Source organism: Armigeres subalbatus, chromosome 3 (genome assembly GCF_024139115.2).
Source record: "Armigeres subalbatus isolate Guangzhou_Male chromosome 3, GZ_Asu_2, whole genome shotgun sequence".
Lineage (NCBI taxonomy): Eukaryota > Metazoa > Arthropoda > Insecta > Diptera > Culicidae > Armigeres > Armigeres subalbatus.
The window spans coordinates 401444702-401450701 of NC_085141.1; positions in this window are offsets into that span (position 1 = coordinate 401444702).

Genomic DNA, 6000 nt, shown 5'->3' on the forward strand with positions numbered 1-6000 from the left:
CCAGGAGTGCACAGGTGAGAGGAAAAGTTGTTGGATTCATTTGCTGAATGAATTCAATTTATCCCGTTCCACTCTTCCCGGTCAATTCCCGCCAATTCAGAGCGGTAGACGCTATAGATTCCATAGATAAGCGGAAACTAGCACGAACTGTTGCCAGACGAGCGTGATGCCATGATTGCAATCAAATCGTTGTCGTGTGGGTTTGGTACATGTCCGCACATCTATGGACTATGAAAAATTTATAAGCTGAACCACTAACTAGCGAACGCTGGGATTGACGACGACATGGTTGACAAAAACTTTCGATCGTTTTGTGTTCACTTGTTTCGCTTCTATGTATGGAAATTTGATATAGGGTTTCTTACCCCATTCCCGGCCTAACATGCGTACGACTGCATTATTCAATTGATATTTATGACAGGAAGCAACTTTTCCTGAATTTTGTGGGCTGTATAATACTGCATTGGGGTTCACTTTTGCTTAAAAAATAGCTATTCGTGCTAAATATCGTTCAAAAAAGCTTTTATTTGATTTAAATTAACGAGGTGCAGCACTCATTTCAGTCCTAGCGATTTCCATTCGGCATATCATAAAACCAGTTCCCGGCCTAAGCAAAATTTTACTCAATCTCTCAGCATTTTTCTCTCATTCTCTCTCGGGACGGTAGAAAATGCGACGTAAACAAAAATATGCACGTTCCACGACAACAAGATGCCAGATGGTATCATTCATAATCATTTTTATTTGGTTGAGAAGATATATTTACTCATCCGAATTTTTTCCAAATACTTAAAAACAATATTTTTTCACCTTTTGAAATCGAGAAAATTATAAATAACATGATAGCGTCAACGTATTAGACAGTTTTCCTATTAACGATGAAGGATCATTTTCATTCTCCTGGCCTTTTGGCAGCACGGTGCGGCTAGAAGTTTTTGGGAATATATTTTTAAATGTATTCTAATTATGTTTATATAAATTCTAGTGATACGTTCTAGTGATTAGATTGAAGTGCGTGTGTTAAGCATTATGGTGTGGTGATTAAAAGCTTGAAGCAATGATTGTAACGAGCACTAGGGCGATTTTCAGGTAGGTGTTTATTTGATGATACCGTTTTGTAAAAGTGGAAAGAATCACTCCGGCTCAGTGGTGTGGCATCGGAGAGCGAGATTTTGAAATCAACTTTTTTTTTCTACAATTGGATCAATTAGGAGTAAAACAAGTGATTGGAAAATATTGTGTATTGTAAAAATAAATGGGAGACTTTTTAAAAATTATCAATCATAACCCTACCGCTTCCAAACAGTATAAATCATTAGTTTTCTGTGCAGTGAGCTGGGAACCGGGTCCATAGGCCCAAGTAGTGATTTACCCTAATTAAGCAACTTATTGTAATAGTTGGGCTTTGACGTTTTCAACTTATTGAAAGAACTGCTTGAATCATTTATCATTAGGACAGTTTTCCACTTTTAATATGAAAAAAGCGAGCATGATAATTAATTTAAGGAGAATGAAATCGTGAATGACAAGTTTATTTTATATATGTTCAAAGCCGAAGCCGTAAATATTCATTGGGCGTCCGTTTTGAACTAAGAAGAAAAATGTACAATATTTTACATTTGGATAACAATTTGATCGTAATGCACTTTATAAATAATTCCTCAATTATTTTTGTAAGCCCTCTCTAAGCTATGTTCGTGTATGGTCAAAGCAGCATGGATTGCCACATATCCATAAAATTCCTAGAAAACTCTTGAAATTTGAAAGAATTTCCGAAAGATAGAATGAACTTACGCAAATCATAAGGAAAATGTAACGACCTAGGCGACGAATAAAGGATCACGATTGGAAGCTTGAAACATGGAACTGCAAATCGCTTCGTAGGTTGCGACAGGATAATCTACAATGAATTACATCCCCGCAACTTCGATGTCGTAGCGCTGCAGGAAATCTGCTGGACAGGACAGAAAGTGTGGAAAAGCGGGCATCGAGCGGCTACCTTCTACCAAAGCTGTGGCACCACCAACGAGCTGGGAACCGGCTTAATAGTGCTGGGAAAGATGCGCCAACGCGTGCTTGGGTGGCAGCCAATCAACGCAAGGATGAGTAAGCTAAGGATAAAAGGCCGTTTCTTCAACTATAGCATCATCAACGTGCACTGCCCATACGAAGGGAGATCCGACGACGAGAAAGAAGCGTTCTATGCGCAGCTGGAGCAGACATACGATGGATGCCCACTGCGGGACGTCAAAATCGTCATCGGTGACATGAACGCTCAGGTAGGAAGGGAGGAAATGTATAGACCAGTCATCGAACCGGGTAGTCTGCATACCGTATCGAACGACAACGGCCAACGATGCATGAACTTTGCAGCCTCCCGCGGAATGGTAGTCCGAAGCACTTTCTTCCCCCGCAACAATATCCACAAGGCCATATGGAAATCACCTAATCAAGTAACGGAAAACCAAATCGACCACGTTCTAATCGACAATAAATTCTTCTCCGACATCACGAACGTACGCACTTACCACAGTGCGAATATTGAATCCGACCACTACCTCGTTGCAGTATGTCTGCGCTCAAAACTCTCGACGGTGACGGTGAACACGCGTCGAAGTCGGACGCCGCGGCTAAACATTGGGTGGCTGCAAGACGGTAGACTAGCTCAAGACTACGCGCAGCAGCTGGAAGTAGCACTCCCAGCGGAAGAGCAGCTAGGCGCAGCATCTCTTGAAGATGGCTGGAGAGATATTCGATCCGCCATTGGAAGCACCGCAACCGCTGCACTAGGCACGGTGGCTCCGGATCAGATAAACGACTGGTATGACGGCGAATGTGAGCAGTTAGTTGAGGGGAAGAATGCAGGAGGAAATCTAGGAGGAGATCGGCCGGCTGAAAACAACAAAGCCCCTGGAGTTGAACAACTACCAGGAGAGCTGTTTAAACACGGTGGTGAAGCACTGGCTAGAGCGCTGCACTGGGTGATTACCAAGGTTTGGGAGGATGAGGTTCTACCGCAGGAGTGGATGGAAGGTGTCATGTGTCCCATCTACAAAAAGGGCGATAAGCTGGATTGTAGCAACTACCGCGCATTCACATTGCTGAACACCGCCTACAAGGCACTCTCTCAAATTTTATGCCGCCGACTAACAACAATTGCAAGAGAGTTCGTGGGGCAGTACCAGGAGGGATTTATGGGTGAACGCCGATCCATCGTCGCCATGATCAACCGTATCAGTTTATCCGGTAATCCGTTTTCGTGCATTAGCTGCCATAGCTGGTCCCGATCGATTGTATCATATGCGGCTTTGAAGTCGATAAATAGAGTTGTGTGGGCACGTTGTATTCGCGGCATTTCTGCAATACCTGACGTATGGCGAACACGTATGAACTACCACAGACCAGGTGTTCGCCATACGTCAGGTATTGCAGAAATGCCGCGAATACAACGTGCCCACACAATTCTATTTATCGACTTCAAAGCCGCATATGATACAATCGATCGGGACCAGCTATGGCAGCTAATGCACGAAAACGGATTTCCGGATAAACTGATACGGTTGATCAAGGCAACGATGGATCGGGTGATGTGCGTAATTCGAGTTTCAGGGGCATTCTCGAGTCCCTTCGAAACGCGTAGAGGGTTACGGCAAGGTGATGGTCTTTCGTGTCTGCTATTCAACATCGCTTTGGAGGGAGTAATACGAAGGGCAGGGATTGACACGAGTGGTACGATTTTCACGAAGTCCGTCCAGTTATTTGGTTTCGCCGACGACATTGATATCATGGCACGTAACTTTGACAGGATGGAGGAAGCCTACATCAGACTGAAAAGCGAAGCTAAACGGATTGGACTAGTCATCAACACGTCGAAGACGAAGTACATGATAGGAAGAGGCTCAAGAGAGGTCAATGTAAGCCACCCACCACGAGTTTCTATCGGTGGTGACGAAATCGAGGTGGTTGAAGAATTCGTGTACTTGGGCTCACTGGTGACCGCCGATAACGATACCAGCAGAGAAATTCGGAGGCGCATAGTGGCTGGAAATCGTACGTACTTTGGACTCCGCAAGACGCTTCGATCGAATAGAGTTCGCCGCCGTACCAAACTGACTATCTACAAAACGCTTATAAGACCGGTAGTTCTCTACGGACACGAGACCTGTACGATGCTCGTGGAGGACCAACGCGCACTGGGAGTTTTTGAAAGGAAAGTGTTGCGTACCATCTATGGTGGAGTGCAGATGGCGGACGGTACGTGGAGGAGGCGAATGAACCACGAGTTGCATCAGCTTTTGGGAGAACCATCCATCGTTCACACCGCGAAAACCCAGAATGTCGGACAGTAATCCAGTGAAAATGGTTCTCGACAATGATCCGACGGGAACAAGAAGGCGAGGTGCACAGCGGGCAAGGTGAATCGATCAGGTGGAGGACGATTTGCGGACCCTCCGCAGACTGCGTGGTTGGCGAAGTGCAGCCATGGACCGAGCTGAATGGAGAAGAAGCAGCACAGGCCACTCCGGCCTTAGTCCGATAATAAATAAAATAAAGGGAACAGTCTCCTCACCTTCCCCTATAGTTAATTTTAATTGATCATTTAAAACATATTCGTACAAACACATTTTTAAAAGAAAATTTAAATAATTTTTCAATTTGATACTGATTACCAAGGTAAGGTAATTTTAGCAATTGTTGTATTTAGTATTTGTATTTAGCAATTGTTGCCAAATTTCATTGCTATCTGGACAAAAGTTAAATTAGTTTTCAGAAAAATATATTAAGCTCTTTTAGTGGAATGTATTAAACCGTCTAAGACGAATTAAGTACTGTCCATTTAATTCCACCAGTTAATTTTCGTTATCTTTGCAGATACGTATTTCGACCACAACTGTGTGGTCGTCTTCAGTGTCTTGTACTTGACTCGACTCGACTTAAAGTCGAGTCAAGTACAAGACACTGAAGACGACCACACAGTTGTGGTCGAAATACGTATCTGCAAAGATAACGAAAATTAACTGGTGGAATTAAATGGACAGTACTTAATTCGTCTTAGACGGTTTAAATTAGTTGTTTGATTATGGTTGCGCTAATTTATTTACAGAAGTCTATGAATTTATTTTTTTCTATTATTCGAAGTAAAACATCATTGTGAGCTTTTACGTATTGGACTTTTCTATCTTCTTATTGGATGCTACTCCAGACATCACAATATATTCTCCATTATGGTCATTAAGGTTAAAGCCGAGAATCAATCTGGTGTAAGATTACGTGCGCCCATATGAGCGACAAGAACGTGATTGTTTTTTGAAACAGTGCTCCGGTATCCGAACAGCGATGTCTCCGTCGTCGTCTGTTCTGGCCGGCGAGCGAGCGTTGCCCGAAAATCTGCTAAAAGAACATGCAAACATAAACTGGAATGCTTCAGTTACACGCTGATGGGTATGATTAGAGAGAAGCTGTTGCAGCCAAAAGCGTATTCGTCGTCATCCAGACGAACAATGAAACTGCTCGGAAAGAGTGATATCGCCAATGAACATCGCATGCGATGATGGCCGGGTACAGCGCATGCATCGGGCAAATGCCGGAAAAATTGCTCCTTTATTGGATTTCTATCAACAACCGGGACCGTGTTGGGTGGTGCATCTGGCGTCCTTTAAATGCTACGCACGCAGGAATCCATTTCCATTCAATAAAAGCATTCGTTTCGCGATGAACTCACTGCACAGTGAGTGATGGATAGGGCAGAAACGAATCGAGGTCATCATACGGACAACTCAGCCACTGAGTCTAACCCAATCAGCGTAGATTTCCGGAAAATGAAGTGCGGGCCAGCATTTTGCGGTTCCAAATCGACCGCGCCGTTATTTCGTTGGCGCGGTTTCTGTGTTGCATTTTGCAGGTGCGAAAATCTAATTACTTGAATCAATAGCCGGCGCTTTTTGTTTCTCAAGCGCCTCTAAATTGAAGTGCGCGCTGCTGCGGCACGTGCAAACCAAA